Source organism: Cherax quadricarinatus, chromosome 81, assembly GCF_038502225.1.
Source record: "Cherax quadricarinatus isolate ZL_2023a chromosome 81, ASM3850222v1, whole genome shotgun sequence".
In the NCBI taxonomy this organism is placed as follows: Eukaryota; Metazoa; Arthropoda; class Malacostraca; order Decapoda; family Parastacidae; genus Cherax; species Cherax quadricarinatus.
In genome coordinates, this window is record NC_091372.1 from 17274434 (window position 1) to 17293255 (window position 18822).

An 18822-nucleotide genomic window follows, 5' to 3' on the forward strand; every position below is an offset into this window, starting at 1 on the left:
TTTATAGTAGTAAGAAAGAAGTATGGAGTATTGGAGGTATTTGATTAGCTAGTGATGAAAAATAATAAAAATAATAATGTACAATATAACAGTAACGTACACTATATGCACCACACGTATATATGTATTAAGGGCACTTATCTAATCTGTTACAAAAATGTCAGCTTTTCTAAGGAAGGTAGAGAAATCGTGTTCATTTGAGATAGTATATTGTTGTCCTGTTGATGTTTTCCTTACTAGTATTTTCCCATCTCGCGTGAAACACTGATGTATTTTGTTTTCCTGTTTAAGTTTTCTCAGCCTGAACAGAAGGTTTTGACGTTTTTTTGTTAGACACTCATTTATGTACACTCCATTTTTCATTGTAATTGCTGATTTAATTAAGTCCTTTCTTTTATCGTATGAATGAAGTCGGATCATTATACTGTGTTTACTTCCTGGTTTTCCTAGCAAACGTGTTTCTTTGATTTCCTTGTCTATGTCGGATATGAGGATGAGGAACAAGATGGGAGCGAGTACTGTGCCTTGTGGAACAGAGCTTTTCACCGTAGCTGCCTCGGACTTTACTCTGTTGACGACTACTCTCTGTGTTCTGTTAGTGAGGAATTATATATTCATCGACCGACTTTTCCTGTTATTCCTTTAGCACGCATTTTGTGCGCTATTATGCCATGGTCACACTTGTCGAAGGCTTTTGCAAAGTCTGTATATATTACATCTGCATTCTTTTTATCTTCTAGTGCATTTAGGACCTTGTCGTAGTGATCCAATAGTTGAGACAGACAGGAGCGACCTGTTCTAAACCCATGTTGCCCTGGGTTGTGTAACTGATGGGTTTCTAGATGGGTGGTGATCTTGCTTCTTAGGACCCTTTCAAAGATTTTTATGATATGGGATGTTAGTGCTATCGGTCTGTAGTTCTTTGCTGTTGCTTTACTGCCCCCTTTGTGGAGTGGGGCTATGTCTGTTGTTTTTAGTAACTGTGGGACGACCCCCGTGTCCATGCTCCCTCTCCATAGGATGGAAAAGGCTCGTGATAGGGGCTTCTTGCAGTTCTTGATGAACACAGAGTTCCATGAGTCTGGCCCTGGGGCAGAGTGCATAGCCATGTCATTTATCGCTTGTTCGAAGTCATTTGGTGTCAGGATAACATCGGATAGGCTTGTGTTAACCAAATTTTGTGGCTCTCTCATAAAAAATTCATTTTGATCTTCGACTCTCAGTCTGGTTAGCGACTTGCTAAAAACTGAGTCATATTGGGACTTGAGTAGCTCACTCATTTCCTTGCTGTCATCTTTGTAGGACCCATCTTGTTTAAGTAGGGGCCCAATACTGGATGTTGTTCTCGATTTTGATTTGGCATAGGAGAAGAAATACTTTGGGTTTCTTTCGATTTCATTTATGGCTTTTAGTTCTTCCCGCGATTCCTGACTCCTATAAGATTCCTTTAGCTTGAGTTCGATGCTTGCTATTTCTCTGACCAGTGTCTCCCTACGCATTTCAGATATATTGACCTCTTTTAGCCGCTCTGTTATTCTTTTCCATCGCCTGTAAAGGGAGCGCCTGTCTCTTTCTATTTTACATCTACTCCTCCTTTTTCTTAGAGGAATAAGCCTTGTGCATACATCGAGTGCCACCAAGTTAATCTGTTCTAGGCATACGCTGGGGTCTGTGTTGCTTACCTGGAGTTTACCTGGAGAGAGTTCCGGGGGTCAACGCCCCCGCGGCCCGGTCTGTGACCAGGCCTCCTGGTGGATCAGAGCCTGATCAACCAGGCTGTTGCTGCTGGCTGCACGCAAACCAACGTACGAGCCACAGCCCGGCTGATCAGGAACTGACTTTAGGTGCTTGTCCAGTGCCAGCTTGAAGACTGCCAGGGGTCTGTTGGTAATCCCCCTTATGTGTGCTGGGAGGCAGTTGAACAGTCTCGGGCCCCTGACACTTATTGTATGGTCTCTTAACGTGCTAGTGACACCCCTGCTTTTCATTGGGGGGATGGTGCATCGTCTGCCAAGTCTCTTGCTTTCGTAGTGAGTGATTTTCGAGTGCAAGTTCGGAACTAGTCCCTCTAGGATTTTCCAGGTGTATATAATCATGTATCTCTCCCTCCTGCGTTCCAGGGAATACAGGTTTAGGAACCTCAAGCGCTCCCAGTAATTGAGGTGTTTTATCTCCGTTATGCGCGCCGTGAAAGTTCTCTGTACATTTTCTAGGTCGGCAATTTCACCTGCCTTGAAAGGTGCTGTTAGTGTGCAGCAATATTCCAGCCTAGATAGAACAAGTGACCTGAAGAGTGTCATCATGGGCTTGGCCTCCCTAGTTTTGAAGGTTCTCATTATCCATCCTGTCATTTTTCTAGCAGATGCGATTGATACAATGTTATGGTCCTTGAAGGTGAGATCCTCCGACATGATCACTTCCAGGTCTTTGACGTTGGTGTTTAGCTCTATTTTGTGGCCAGAATTTGTTTTGTACTCTGATGAAGATTTAATTTCCTCATGTTTACCATATCTGAGTAATTGAAATTTCTCATCGTTGAACTTCATATTGTTTTCTGCAGCCCACTGAAAGATTTGGTTGATGTCCGCCTGGAGCCTTGCAGTGTCTGCAATGGAAGACACTGTCATGCAGATTCGGGTGTCATCTGCAAAGGAAGACACGGTGCTGTGGCTGACATCCTTGTCTATGTCGGATATGAGGATGAGGAACAAGATGGGAGCTAGTACTGTGCCTTGTGGAACAGAGCTTTTCACCGTAGCTGCCTCGGACTTTACTCTGTTGACGACTACTCTCTGTGTTCTGTTAGTGAGGAAATTATAGATCCATCGACCGACTTTTCCTGTTATTCCTTTAGCGCGCATTTTGTGCGCTATTACGCCATGGTCACACTTGTCGAAGGCTTTTGCAAAGTCTGTATATATTACATCTGCATTCTTTTTGTCTTCTAGTGCATTTAGGACCTTGTCGTAGTGATCCAGTAGTTGAGACAGACAGGAGCGACCTGTTCTAAACCCATGTTGCCCTGGGTTGTGTAACTGATGGGTTTCTAGATGGGTGGTGATCTTGCTTCTTAGGACCCTTTCAAAGATTTTTATGATATGGGATGTTAGTGCTATTGGTCTGTAGTTCTTTGCTGTTGCTTTACTGCCCCCTTTGTGGAGTGGGGCTATGTCTGTTGTTTTTAGTAACTGAGGGACGACCCCCGTGTCCATGCTCCCTCTCCATAGGATGGAAAAGGCTCGTAATAGGGGCTTCTTGCAGTTCTTGATGAACACAGAGTTCCATGAGTCTGGCCCTGGGGCAGAGTGCATGGGCATGTCATTTATCGCCTGTTCGAAGTCATTTGGCGTCAGGATAACATCGGATAGGCTTGTGTTAATCAAATTTTGTGGCTCTCTCATAAAAAATTCATTTTGATCTTCGACTCTCAGTCTGGTTAGCGGCTTGCTAAAAACTGAGTCATATTGGGACTTGAGTAGCTCACTCATTTCCTTGCTGTCATCTGTGTAGGACCCATCTTGTTTAAGTAGGGGCCCAATACTGGGCGTTGTTCTCGATTTTGATTTGGCAAAGGAGAAGAAATACTTTGGGTTTCTTTCGATTTCATTTATAGCTTTTAGTTCTTCCCGCGATTCCTGACTCCTAAAGGATTCTTTTAGCTTAAGTTCGATGCTTGCTATTTCTCTGACCAGTGTCTCCCTGCGCATTTCAGATATATTGACCTCTTTTAGCCGCTCTGTTATTCTTTTCCGTCGCCTGTAAAGGGAGCGCCTGTCTCTTTCTATTTTACATCTACTCCTCCTTTTTCTTAGAGGAATAAGCCTTGTGCATACATCGAGTGCCACCGAGTTAATCTGTTCTAGGCATAAGTTTGGGTCTGTGTTGCTTAGTATATCTTCCCAGCTTATATCGGTTAGGACTTGGTTTACTTGGTCCCACTTTATGTTTTTGTTATTGAAGTTGAATTTGGTGAATGCTCCCTCGTGACTAGTCTCATTTTGTCGGTCTGGGGCTCCTCGCATACATGTCTGAACCTCAATTATGTTGTGATCTGAGTATATTGTTTTTGATATGGTGACATTTCTTATCAGATCATCATTGTTAGTGAATATGAGGTCTAGTGTATTCTCCAGTCTAGTAGGCTCTATTATTTGCTGGTTTAAATTGAATTTTGTGCAGAGATTTAAAAGCTCGTGTGAGTGTGAGTTTTCATCAGAGCTGCCTCCTGGTGTTATTACTGCAACAATATTATTTGCTATATTCCTCCATTTTAGGTGCCTTAAGTTGAAATCCCCCAGGAGCAAGATGTTGGGTGCAGGAGCTGGAAGATTTTCCAGACAGTGGTCAATTTTTAACAGCTGTTCCTGGAATTGCTGGGATGTTGCATCCGGAGGCTTGTAGACTACCACAATGACTAGGTTTTGGTTCTCGACCTTTACTGCTAAAACTTCCACTACGTCATTTGAGGCATTAAGCAGTTCTGTGCAAACAAGTGACTCTGCAATGTACAGGCCAACCCCCCCCTTTTGCCTGTTCACTCTGTCACATCTGTATAGGTTGTAACCTGGGATCCATATTTCATTGTCTAAGTGATCCTTTATGTGGGTCTCAGTGAAAGCCGCGAACATTGCCTTTGCCTCTGCAAGCAGTCCACGGATGAAAGGTATTTTGTTGTTTGTTGCTGGCTTTAGACCCTGTATATTTGCAAAGAAGAATGTTATCGGACTGGTGGTATTGTTGGTACTGGGGGGGGATTTTTTTTTCCGGCATTAGTATCTGTATCTGTTGGTTTGGAGTGGAGGCCATCGACTGTGGTTCCACTCCAGGAATGACTGGATTTGGTGTACGATTTCTGCCATTTCCTGCCAGTTTTTTTTCCTTCCTGGCACTAAAAAACCTCTCCCTCTTGAGTGGCTGTAGCTACCCAGGTTTTCCCATGGCCTGGATGTTTTGTATCTTTTTGTCCCCTTTAGATGGTATGCCTGGCAATTTAAGTTATAGCACAGTCTTTCCTGTACTGAAGAGGTACACATTTCAGGGTGAAAAAGCTTACAGGAAGGGAGTTTGCATTTTCCTGTTGTCATATGGGCATGGCATTTTCTAGGGTGGTCATAGTTGCACGTCCCATCTGTTTTTCCAGATTTCCCATGCCAGCAGATACCAAGTGCATAGTATGTGCACAGGCTTGGTTTCCGCTTGCCTTGGGTTTCTGTGACTGTATTCCCTGTTGGTGCATGTTTCCCTGTCTTACTTCTATCCTCCCTAGCACCAACAATGGAGCTCCCACCAGTTGTTTTTGGTAATTTATCCTCACTATTGCTATTGGAGTCCTCTTGTTTGCTATTTCCTGTGGTATTTCTAGTTTGCAATATTGGTTTTATCTTATCTTTGACTACACTTGTTTCCCTACTATGGCTCCTGTCCCCTATGAGGTCATTTATATGTATTCCTTCCTGCGTATAATTCCCGACTACCTGGACAAAATCTCCAGCTTCACCATTACTGTCTCCCAGGACAGTATCTCCAGCTTCACCATTTCTGTCTCCCAGGACAGCACCTCCAGCTTCACCATTACTGTCTCCCAGGACAGCACCTCCAGCTTTACTATTACTGTCTCCCAGGACATCACCTCCAGCCTTACAGTTTGTGACTACATGGCCAGTATCAAGGGCAGTACCATTCAGCCCAGACTTTTTATGTTCCCATCTGTTGTAGAAAGCTTCCAGGTTTTCTATGAAAGCAGCTTTGATGTTGTCCTCTTTTAATACCCTTGTGATTTTAGTCCACAGATTTTCCTCATTTGGGCATACCCAGAAACACTTCTCTGTTTTAATACTGCTTGTAGCTAGTTCTGGGATATCTGCACAAGGGGCGTGACACCAATTTCCACAAAAATGACAATTTATCCATGTGGAAGCCCGTTTGTTTGACTGACCACAGACTACACACAGCTTCATAATGATTTGAATGGTTGATTTACTGCAATTCTACTAGCAACCTCTTGAATATTATATTAATAACCTTAAATGAAGCTCTAGCTATTTGTATTTCTGTTTCTAACTCTTTTTGTATATTGGACAGCTTACCGTCACGTTCCTGATTTTTAATGTTTGTGTTTATAAGGGCGCCTACAACCCCATCCGTTTACAGTCTGCTTTATTGTCCAACGAAACTGTTTGAAACCAGTCCCGGGTTCGGACCAGTCAAGGGTTCGGACCAGTCAAGGGTCCGGACCAGTCGATCTGCTCTGATCAGTGGGTCTCTTATTTAAAACATACTGGTCGGTGATTTGAGCTAACACTTGAAATATCTACTGGAAATTATCTACCCGAGTAATATGTGATTTGACTGATACAAAAGTATAACTTGCGTGTTGAAGAGCCGGTGATATCTGGGAGCTCCTACAATGACGAACGGTCACCTCCTTGTTTATCAATTGCTGTATCTGGCTTTTCTATTTTTTTTTTCCGTCTCCACCGCAATAAATGCTATATTATCACTATAGTTGACTGGTGCAAATTTTGGAGGAAGGACGCTTTTTCTGTAGTAATAATTGCTTCTCGTTGTGTATATTGCGACCGCTGGTAACTACAGGTTATATGAAATTCACAGTAACATCTCGTATTTCAAGAAAAGAATCTCACTAGTAAAATCCCTGGTACCAACGCCCGAGCAACTGATTACTTAGATGGGAATTTCCTAACCTCCCTCTATCTTGCACCGACTGAGCCCACTGAAGTCACCACAGTTATCAAACCACTCTAAAATAAACCAGGGAATCTGCCACAAGTCCCACCATTATTGTACAAGTGAGTGGCTCATGCCCTTTCGAATGGTAGATCTATCAAAGACCTCACTACGAAACGCAGCCCCACACCTCTAACTTCTACAGTAGGCGTCTACACTATCCCCTGTGGATTCTGTCCCAAGAAATATGTAGGCGAGACAGGCAGAGATCTTGCAGTCCGCCTGAATGAGCATCGAAATGCTTCTAACAGAGACGATGTAAGGTACGCCTGTGTCCTCACAGAGACTCCACGGGGCATTTGATGAACTGGAATGAGGCACAACTCGTTCTCACCGAACCAGACCTCAGACGCTGACGGTGCCTAGAAGCCTCACTAATCGCCGTCACCGACACTATAGAACGATTAGATTAGATTTTGCCACCGAAGTGGCTAGTTTATTGTGCACCCCATATCCATCCTGTGGACGGTAGCGCGAGAGCATATGGATACACAAAAGGCCTAGGAACTAGGCCCCAAAGGGTTAACAGGAATACATATGGATTTATATCTACATATCTATAGTTCACTTATCTGTTACAAGCAAATTTAGGAAATTTGCTTAGTATATCGGGTATCTTATTTTCATTAATAAGATATCTTGACATGTCACATAGGTTATTATACTGTCTGTCTCTGTATTCCTCAATGAGTGGACAATTAAGCACATAGTGTTCAAGAGAGTGACCATATGCCTGATCACATAATTTACATTTAACATTAAAATGGTATAAAATACCGACAGGTTGTTAGGTAAGACACATATGCAACAGTTAGGTATCTTTATTTCGAAACGTTTCGCCTACACAGTAGGCTTCTTCAGTCGAGTACAGAAAAGTTGATAGAAGCAGAAGATACTTGAAGACGATGTAATCAGTCCATCACCCTTAAAGTTTTGAGGTGGTCAGTCCCTCAGTCTGGAGAAGAGCATTGTTCCATAGTATGAAACATATTGTTTCATACTATGGAACAATGTTTCATACTTTCTAATTACCGTTAGAAAACATCTTATCTCCCTGAACCACCCCGACAACTAACTACATGATAACCACCTGGTGGTTCACAATTACACTCACTCACCCACTGACTATAAACCCAGAAATACTAATCTTAATCTTAAAATAATAAATCCTAACTAGTCATAAGTTTGCCTATGATACTCCAATATAGACACTTTGTATTGTGCAAAAACAAAAGCATTCACATTGCTAAACTCACAAATTATGATGTAGTCACTTAGCCTTAATACCATAATCTGTAAGGATTTAATGTTAAGAATTAATCTAAGTCTGCCCGAAATGCCTAGCCATGCTAGGTGTCCTAGTGGCCCCCTCTGTAATTGGTATTTTATAACATGTAAACCACACATTGTAATCCTTATAGAGAATAAACTTGAATTGAATTGAATAGTGTTTGCTTACGTGTCTTTCTAAACATGATTATATACATCTGGAAAATCCTAGAGGGACTAGTACCGAACTTGCACACGAAAATCACTCACAACGAAAGCAAAAGACTTGGCAGACGATGCACCATCCCCCCAATGAAAAGCATGGGTGTCACTAGCACGTTAAGAGACCATACAATAAGTGTCAGGGGCACGAGACTGTTCAACTGCCTCCCAGCATACATAAGGGGGATTACCAATAGATCCCTGGCAGTCTTCAAGCTGGCACTGGACAAACACCTAAAGTCGGTACCTGACCAGCCGGGCTGTGGCTCGTACGTTGGATTGCGTGCAGCCAGCAGTAACAGCCTGGTTGATCAGGCTCTGATCCACCAGGAAGTCTGGTCGCAGACCGGGCCGCGGGGGCGTTGACCCCCGGAACTCTCTCTAGGTAAACTCCTCAAAGATCTAAACTTACTCACAACGAAAGCAAAAGACTTGGCAGACGATGCACCATCCCCCCAATGAAAAGCAGGGGTGTCACTAGCACGTTAAGAGACCATACAATAAGTGTCAGGGGCACGAGACTGTTCAACTGCCTCCCAGCATACATAAGGGGGATTACCAACAGACCCCTGGCAGTCTTCAAGCTGGCACTGGACAAGCACCTAAAGTCAGTTCCAGATCAGCCGGGCTGTGGCTCGTATGTTGGTTTGCGTGCAGCCAGCAGCAACAGCCTGGTTGATCAGGCTCTGATCCACCAGGAGGCCTGGTCTCAGACCGGGCCGCGGGGGCGTTGACCCCCGGAACTCTCTCCAGGTAAACTCCAGGTAAACTCAGTGTGTTGCAACTTGCCATGATTGTGACCAGATCTACCTGGAGTTCATTACCTTTGTAACTAGTTCAGCTATCATAACTTTCGGGTCCAGTCCCTGAACCCATTATGTACCTTTGTAATCTTTTGACTACCGCCCACAGGATGGGTATGTGGTGCACAATAAAGATATTAAACTAACTAAACTCAGTGTTCAGAACATCCACACTTACTACTGTGCAATCTACATTTACAAAACCATAGATTCTACTATTAACCCTGAACTAAAACACTTTCTTAAGAGTTATGACAAGACCCACAGGCACAACATCAGGCACAAAAATCTCTGATATTCCCCGTGTCCGGCTATACCTATACAAAAATTCAATGTACATTAAGGGGCCTAAAATCTGGAACTCCATGCCTGAAAACTCTAGAACTGCACACACATCTACCATTCTCAGAACTACCTTTAAAAAAATCTTATTTCCCTGACACATCCCACCGTCAGCTAGCTATTCTCTTACTTGTATCATGCACACATAAAAACAAACTAGACCTACTCTCGATATCTATGATTCCCCCCAATTTACACTCACCCTCACCTAAATGACTGTAAACATAAAATTTCGAATAAAGTTATTGTCTAACAAATTTTAAATTAGTCATAAGTTTTCCTGAAATACTCCAGTATAGGAGCTTCAATAGAAACTATGTATCATGCCAAGACAAAAACCCTTCTCATTGCTAAATTTACAAACTGTAATGTAGTTACCTAGCTTTAATATCAATATGTTCCGTAACCTGTATCAATATTGAGTTAAAATTATTATTAGTCTGCCCGAAATGCTTAGTCATGCTAGGCATCATAGCGGCTCTCTTTGTAATTAGTATTTTATAATATGTAAACCACACATTGTAACCAATATTTCATACTATGTAAACCCCACATTGTAACCTTTATAGAGATATAAACATTTCTATTTGTATTCAACCAGCTCCATTTTTTCCGCTCTGCGGTTCTTTAACGGTCTTTAGTGGGAAGCCGGTTTCTGTACTCAGGTGCAAATCTCAGTTACATTGAGGACGTTCTTCCTACTTCTTGGACCATTAGTCTCATTGTGACTATCCCTTAGCCCCAACAGCCTGATACATTTAGGCCGATCTCCTCTACTAGTTTTACCACTTTTCTTGATCTAAAATCTGCATTTGATATAGCGAACAGAACCGTTATACTACATGAACTAGCCAAAATGACGGCGGGTGGAAATTCCGACACGTTTCCTTACACCTATTGTCCTGTTCACCTAGCAGCGGTACCTGGGTGTTAGTCAACTGGTGTGGGTCGCATCCTGGGGGACAAGATTAAGGACCCCAATGGAAATAAGTTAGACAGTCCTTGATGACGCACTGACTTTCTTGGGTTATCCTGGGTGGCTAACCCTCCGGGGTTAAAAATCCGAACGAAATCTTATCTCTCTTATCTCTTATGGTAGCTTACTCTGCTGGATAATAGGATACCTGTCAAATTGAGTATCCTCTGTCCTTTACCAAGGCTTCAGAAGTGATTCTAAAGAAATGTCTTTAGGTACACCGCAGGGAGGAGTTCTTACTCCCATGCTATTTAATATTCTGATTAATGCTCTCCTAAATGCTCTACCTGCCTCACCTAAACATATAGCTATAAGCTATGCTGATTACATCATGATCCATACAACAGGGCATAAGAAGATGAATACCATTCTTAATGAAGTTCAAGCAGTTTGTAATCGACTAGGCCTCATAATATTCTCCTCTAAAACAAAGATATTAACAAGCAAACGACATCCCCCACCCATCTATTGCAGGGTGAAATCATTAGCTACGTTAAAACTTACAGATATCTTGGTGGAGATGTACCCTTTAACAAATCCACTATACCACAACTAAATAAGAAATACAAAGATAGGCTAAATGCTCTCAAAGCTGTTGCTGGCTACAATCCCAACTGTGGTGCTAATGTGAGAATCGTGAGAATGATGTACATAGCCTATGTTAGGTCCTTAATTGATTATGCTGCTCCCATGTTGATATAAGCTGGGGAAAGTTCTCTCCGACCCTTGGAGTTAATGCAGAATGAAGCTCTGAGAATTATTCTTGGCTGTCCCAGATCTACAAAGGTTCTTAATATAAGGAAGGAGCTTGGTATTTCTAGTATCAGTTAGTTTAATATGTTTATTATGCACCCCATACCCATCCTGTGGGCGGTAGTCAAAAGATTACCGAGGTACGTAATTGGTCCAGGGACTGGACTCCAAAGTTTTGATAGCTGAGCAAGTTACAGAGGTAATGAACTCACAATTTACAAAGGTAATGAACTCACAATTTACAAAGGTAATGAACTCCAGGTAGGTCTGGTCACAATCATGACAAGTTACAAAGGTATTTACAGATTACAGAGGTAGGTAATGGGTCCAGGGACTGGGCCCCCAAAGTTTTGATAGCTGAACTAGGTACAAAGGTAATGAGCTCACAAGTTACAAAGGTAATGAATTCTGTAAGAATGGTTACTTACGTTTATATCAGTGATAGGATTGTTGAAATTAACACAGTACTCGGTATTAGAATGTGGAGAAATGAACCAGACTCTGTCACAATGAATCTTAGCAAGTGTCTAGAGGTAAATACACACATATCTAAATGGATTGTGAAAACGTGCAAGTGCATTAAGTTTTATAACCTGCATGAACTGCAGTAAAGATCGAGAACCAAAACCTAGTCACTGAGGTAGTCTACAAGCCTCCGGATGCAACATCCCAGCAATTCCAGGAACAGCTGTTAAAAATTGACCACTGTCTGGAAAATCTACCAGCTCCTGCCCCCAGCATCTTGCTCCTGGGGGATTTCAACTTAAGGCACCTAAAATGGAGGAATATAACAAATAATATTGTTGCAGTGATAACACCAGGAGGCAGCTCTGACGAAAACTCACACACACGAGCTTTTAAATCTCTGCACAAAATTCAACATAATCCAGCAAATAATAGAGCCTTCTATACTGGAGAATACACTGGACCTCATCTTCACTAGATTTTTAGATTTTGCCACCGAAGTGGCTAGTTTATTGTGCACCCCATATCCATCCTGTGGACGGTAGCGCGAGAGCATATGGATACACAAAAGGCCTAGGAACTAGGCCCCAAAGGGTTAACAGGAATACATATGGATTTATATCTACATATCTATAGTTCACTTATCTGTTACAAGCAAATTTAGGAAATTTGCTTAGTATATCTGGTATCTTATTTTCATTAATAAGATATCTTGACATGTCACATAGATACTCATCTTCACTAACAATGATGATCTGATACGAAATGTCACCATATCAAAAACAATATACTCAGATCACAACATAATTGAGGTTCAGACATGTATGCGCGGAGCCCCAGACCGACAAAATGAGATTAGTCACGAGGGAGCATTCACCAGATTCAACTTCAATAACAAGAACATAAAGTGGGACCAAGTAAACCAAGTCCTAACCGATATAAACTGGGAAGATAGACTAAGCAACACAGACCCCAACTTATGCCTAGAGCAGATTAACTTAGTGGCACTCGATGTATGCTCAAGGCTTATTCCTTTAAGAAAAAGGAGGAGTAGATGTAAAATAGAAAGAGACAGGGCTCCCTTTACAGGCGACGAAAAAGAATAACAGAGCGGCTAAAAGAGGCCAATATATCTGAAATGCGTAGGGAGTCACTGGTCAGAGAAATAGCAAGCATCGAACCTAAGCTAAAGGAATCTTATAGGAGTCAGGAATCGCGGGAAGAACTAAAAGCCATAAATGAAATCGAAAGAAGCCAAAAGTATTTCTTTTCCTATGCCAAATCAAAGTCGAGAACAACATCCAGTATTGGGCCCCTACTTAAACAAGATGGGTCCTACACAGATGACAGCAAGGAAATGAATGAGCTACTCAAGTCCCAATATGACTCAGTTTTTAGCAAGCCGCTAACCAGACTGAGAGTCGAAGATCAAAATGAATTTTTTATGAGAGAGCCACAGAATTTGGTTAACACAAGCCTATCTGATGTTATCCTTACGCCAAATGACTTCGAACAGGCGATAAATAACATGCCCATGCACTCTGCCCCAGGGCCAGACTCATGGAACTCCGTGTTCATCAAGAACTGCAAGAAGCCCCTATCACGAGCTTTTACCATCCTATGGAGAGGGAGCATGGACACGGGGGTCGTCCCACAGTTACTAAAAACAACAGACATAGCCCCACTCCACAAATGGAGCAGTAAAGCAATAGCAAAGAACTACAGACCGATAGCACTAACATCCCATATCATAAAAATCTTTGAAAGGGTCCTAAGAAGCAAGATCACCACCCATCTAGAAACCCATCAGTTACACAACCCAGGGCAACATGGGTTTAGAACAGGTCGCTCCTGTCTGTCTCAACTATTGGATCACTACGACAAGGTCCTAAATGCACTAGAAGACAAAAAGAATGCAGATGTAATATATACAGACTTTGCAAAAGCCTTCGACAAGTGTGAGTTAGTTAGTTAGTTTAATATGTTTATTATGAACCCCATACCCATCCTGTGGGCGGTAGTCACCCCATACCCATCCTGTGGGCGGTAGTCACCCCATACCCATCCTGTGGGCGGTAGTCAAAAGATTACAGAGGTACATAATTGGTCCAGGGACTGGACTCCAAAGTTTTGATAGCTGAGCAAGTTACAGAGGTAATGAACTCACAATTTACAAAGGTAATGAACTCACAATTTACAAAGGTAATGAACTCACAATTTACAAAGGTAATGAACTCCAGGTAAGTCTGGTCACAATCATGACAAGTTACAAAGGTATTTACAGATTACAGAGGTACGTAATGGGTCCAGGGACTGGGCCCCCAAAGTTTTGATAGCTGAACTAGGTACAAAGGTAATGAGCTCACAAGTTACAAAGGTAATGAATTCTGTAGAATGGTTACTTACTTTGGCTACAATCATGAACAAATTATAGAGTAATGAGCAATTCACACTTCCACACCCGGTCACAACCGTAATGAGTTATTGGTGCAAATATTGATTGTTGAGTCACACACACCACACACACACACACACACACACACACACACACACACACACACACACACACACACACACACACACACACACACACACACACACACACACACACTTTAGTTTAATATCTTTATGCACCCCATACCCATCCTGTGGGCGGTAGTCAAAAGATTACAAAGGTACATAATGGGTCCAGTGACTGGACCCCAAAGTTATGATAGCTGAACTAGTTACAAAGGTAATGAACTCCAGGTAGATCTGGTCACAATCATGGCAAGTTACAGAGGTAATGAATCAGCTTCACTCCTATACATGGTTACAGTCATGAACAAATTACAAAGTAATGAACCACTGATACGTCCACACCTGGTCACAATTGTAATGAGTTATAAATACAAATATTAAGTGGATCATACACCCACACTAGCGCGCGCGCGCACATACACACACGAGGGCGCACGCACAGACATGTGCACACGAGCGTACAAATATATGCATACACACAAGGACGCACACCCACGCACACACACCCACACACACACACACCAACACCCACACACACACACCCTCACACACACCCACACACACACCCTCACACACACCCACACACACACACCCACACACACACACACACACCCACACACCCACACACGCACACACACACCCACACACACACACACACACACACACACACACACACACACACGCACACACACACACACACCCTCACACACACCCGCACACACACCCTCACACACACCCACACACACGCACGCACACGCACACACACACACACACACACACACACACACACACACACACACACACACACACACACACACACCCTCACACACACCCACACACACACAAATCTGACCCGAAACTGCTGTATAGCCACATTAGGAGGAAGACAACAGTCAAGGACCAGGTGATAAGGCTGAGGAAAGAAGGTGGAGAACTCACAAGAAACGATCAAGAGGTATGTGAGGAGCTCAACACGAGATTTAAGGAAGTATTTACAGTAGAGACAGGAAGGACTCTGGGGGGACAGACCAGATGGGGACACCAGCAAGGAATACACCAACAAGTGTTGGACGACATACATACAGATGAGGAGGAGGTGAAGAAACTGCTAAGGGACATCGATACCTCAAAGGCAATGGGACCAGACAACATCTCCCCGTGGGTCCTTAGAGAGGGAGCAGATATGTTGTGCGTGCCACTTACCACAATCTTCAACACATCCCTGGAAACTGGGCAACTACCTGAGGTATGGAAGACGGCAAATGTAGTTCCCATTTTTAAAAAAGGAGACAGAAAAGAGGCACTAAACTATAGACCTGTGTCATTGACGTGTATAGTATGCAAAATTATGGAGAAGATTATCAGGAGGAGAGTGGTGGAGCACCTGGAACGGAACAGGAGTATAAATGCCAACCAGCACGGATTCACGGAAGGCAAATCCTGTGTCACAAACCTTCTGGAGTTTTATGATAAAATAACAGAAGTAAGACAAGAGAGAGAGGGGTGGGTTGATTGCATCTTCTTGGACTGCAAGAAGGCCTTTGACACAGTTCCTCACAAGAGATTAGTGCAGAAGCTAGAGCATCAGGCGCATATAACAGGAAGGGCACTACAATGGATCAGAGAATACCTGACAGGGAGGCAACAACGAGTCATGGTACATAATGATGTATCACAGTGGGCACCTGTGACGAGCGGGGTCCCACAGGGGTCGGTCCTAGGACCAGTGCTATTTTTGGTATATGTGAACGACATGAGGGAAGGGTTAGACTCAGAAGTGTCCCTGTTTGCAGATGATGTGAAGTTAATGAGGAGAATTAAATCTGATGAGGACCAGGCAGGACTTAAAAGAGACCTGGACAGACTGGACACCTGGTCCACCAAATGGCTTCTCGAATTTAATCCTGCCAAATGCAAAGTCATGAAGATGGGGGAGGGGCACAGAAGACCACAGACAGAGTATAGGCTAGGTGGCCAAAGACTGCAAACCTCACTCAAGGAGAAAGATCTTGGGGTGAGTATAACACCGAGCATGTCTCCGGAAGCACACATCAATCAGATAACTGCTGCAGCATATGGGCGCCTGGCAAACCTGAGAACAGCATTCCGATACCTTAGTAAGGAATCATTCATGACACTGTACACCGTGTATGTCAGGCCCATACTGGAGTATGCAGCACCTGTTTGGAACCCGCACTTGATAAAGCACGTCAAGAAACTAGAGAAAGTACAAAGGTTTGCGAAAAGGTTAGTTCCAGAGCTAAGGGGAATGTCCTATGAGGAAAGATTAAGGGAAATCGGCCTGACCACACTGGAGGACAGGAGGGTCAGGGGAGACATGATAACGACATATAAAATACTGCGTGGAATAGACAAGGTGGACAAAGACAGGATGTTCCAGGGAGGGGACACAGAAACAAGAGGCCACAATTGGAAGTTGAAGACACAAATGAGTCAGAGAGATAGTAGGAAGTATTTCTTCAGTCATAGAGTTGTAAGGCAGTGGAATAGCCTAGTAGTGGAACAGCCTGGTTGATCAGGCGCTGATCCACCAGGAGGCCTGGTCACAGACCGGGCCGCGGGGGCGTTGACCCCCGAAACTCTCTCCAGGTAAACTCCAGGTCTCCAGTGGAGGCAGGAACCATACACAGTTTTAAGACGAGGTTTGATAAAGCTCATGGAGCGGGGAGAGAGAGGGCCTAGTAGCAACCGGTGAAGAGGCGGGGCCAGGAGCTAGGACTCGACCCCTGCAACCACAAATAGGTGAGTACAAATAGGTACAAATAGGTAGTAGGTTGGTAGACAGCAACCACCCAGGGAAGTACTACCGTCCTGCCAGATGACTGTGAAACAGAAACCTGTAACTGTTTTACATGATGGTAGGATTGCTGGTTTTCTTTTTCTGTCTCATAAACACGCTAAGATAACAGGGATATCTTGCTACTCCTACTTACACTTTGGTCACACTTCACAGACACGCACATGCATATATATATATATACATACATCTAGGTTTTTCTCCTTTTTCTAAATAGCTCTTGTTCTTTTTTATTTCTTTCTATTGTCCATGGGGAAGTGGAAAAGAATCTTTCCTCCGTAAGCCATGCGTGTCGTATGAGGCGACTAAAATGCCGGGAGCAATGGGCTAGTAACCCCTTCTCCTGTATACATTTACTAAAAAAGAGAAGAAGAAAAACTTTATAAAACTGGGTTGCTTAAATGTGCGTGGATGTAGTGCGGATGACAAGAAACAGATGATTGCTGATGTTATGAATGAAAAGAAGTTGGATGTCCTGGCCCTAAGCGAAACAAAGCTGAAGGGGGTAGGAGAGTTTCAGTGGGGGGAAATAAATGGGATTAAATCTGGAGTATCTGAGAGAGTTAGAGCAAAGGAAGGGGTAGCAGTAATGTTAAATGATCAGTTATGGAAGGAGAAAAGAGAATATGAATGTGTAAATTCAAGAATTATGTGGATTAAAGTAAAGGTTGGATGCGAGAAGTGGGTCATAATAAGCGTGTATGCACCTGGAGAAGAGAGAAATGCAGAGGAGAGAGAGAGATTTTGGGAGATGTTAAGTGAATGTATAGGAGCCTTTGAACCAAATGAGAGAGTAATTGTGGTAGGGGACCTGAATGCTAAAGTAGGAGAAACCTTTAGAGAGGGTGTGGTAGGTAAGTTTGGGGTGCCAGGTGTAAATGATAATGGGAGCCCTTTGATTGAACTTTGTATAGAAAGGGGTTTAGTTATAGGTAATACATATTTTAAGAAAAAGAGGATAAATAAGTATACACGATATGATGTAGGGCGAAATGACAGTAGTTTGTTGGATTATGTATTGGTAGATAAAAGACTGTTGAGTAGACTTCAGGATGTACATGTTTATAGAGGGGCCACAGATATATCAGATCACTTTCTAGTTGTAGCTACACTGAGAGTAAAAGGTAGATGGGATACAAGGAGAATAGAAGCATCAGGGAAGAGAGAGGTGAAGGTTTATAAACTAAAAGAGGAGGCAGTTAGGGTAAGATATAAACAGCTATTGGAGGATAGATGGGCTAATGAGAGCATAGGCAATGGGGTCGAAGAGGTATGGGCTAGGTTTAAAAATGTAGTGTTAGAGTGTTCAGCAGAAGTTTGTGGTTACAGGAAAGTGGGTGCAGGAGGGAAGAGGAGCGATTGGTGGAATGATGATGTAAAGAGAGTAGTAAGGGAGAAAAAGTTAGCATATGAGAAGTTTTTACAAAGTAGAAGTGATGCAAGGAGGGAAGAGTATATGGAGAAAAAGAGAGAAGTTAAGAGAGTGGTGAAGCAATGTAAAAAGAGAGCAAATGAGAGAGTGGGTGAGATGTTATCAACAAATTTTGTTGAAAATAAGAAAAAGTTTTGGAGTGAGATTAACAAGTTAAGAAAGCCTAGAGAACAAATGGATTTGTCAGTTAAAAATAGGAGAGGAGAGTTATTAAATGGAGAGTTAGAGGTATTGGGAAGATGGAGGGAATATTTTGAGGAATTGTTAAATGTTGATGAAGATAGGGAAGCTGTGATTTCGTGTATAGGGCAAGGAGGAATAACATCTTGTAGGAGTGAGGAAGAGCCAGTTGTGAGTGTGGGGGAAGTTCGTGAGGCAGTAGGTAAAATGAAAGGGGGTAAGGCAGCCGGGATTGATGGGATAAAGATAGAAATGTTAAAAGCAGGTGGGGATATAGTTTTGGAGTGGTTGGTGC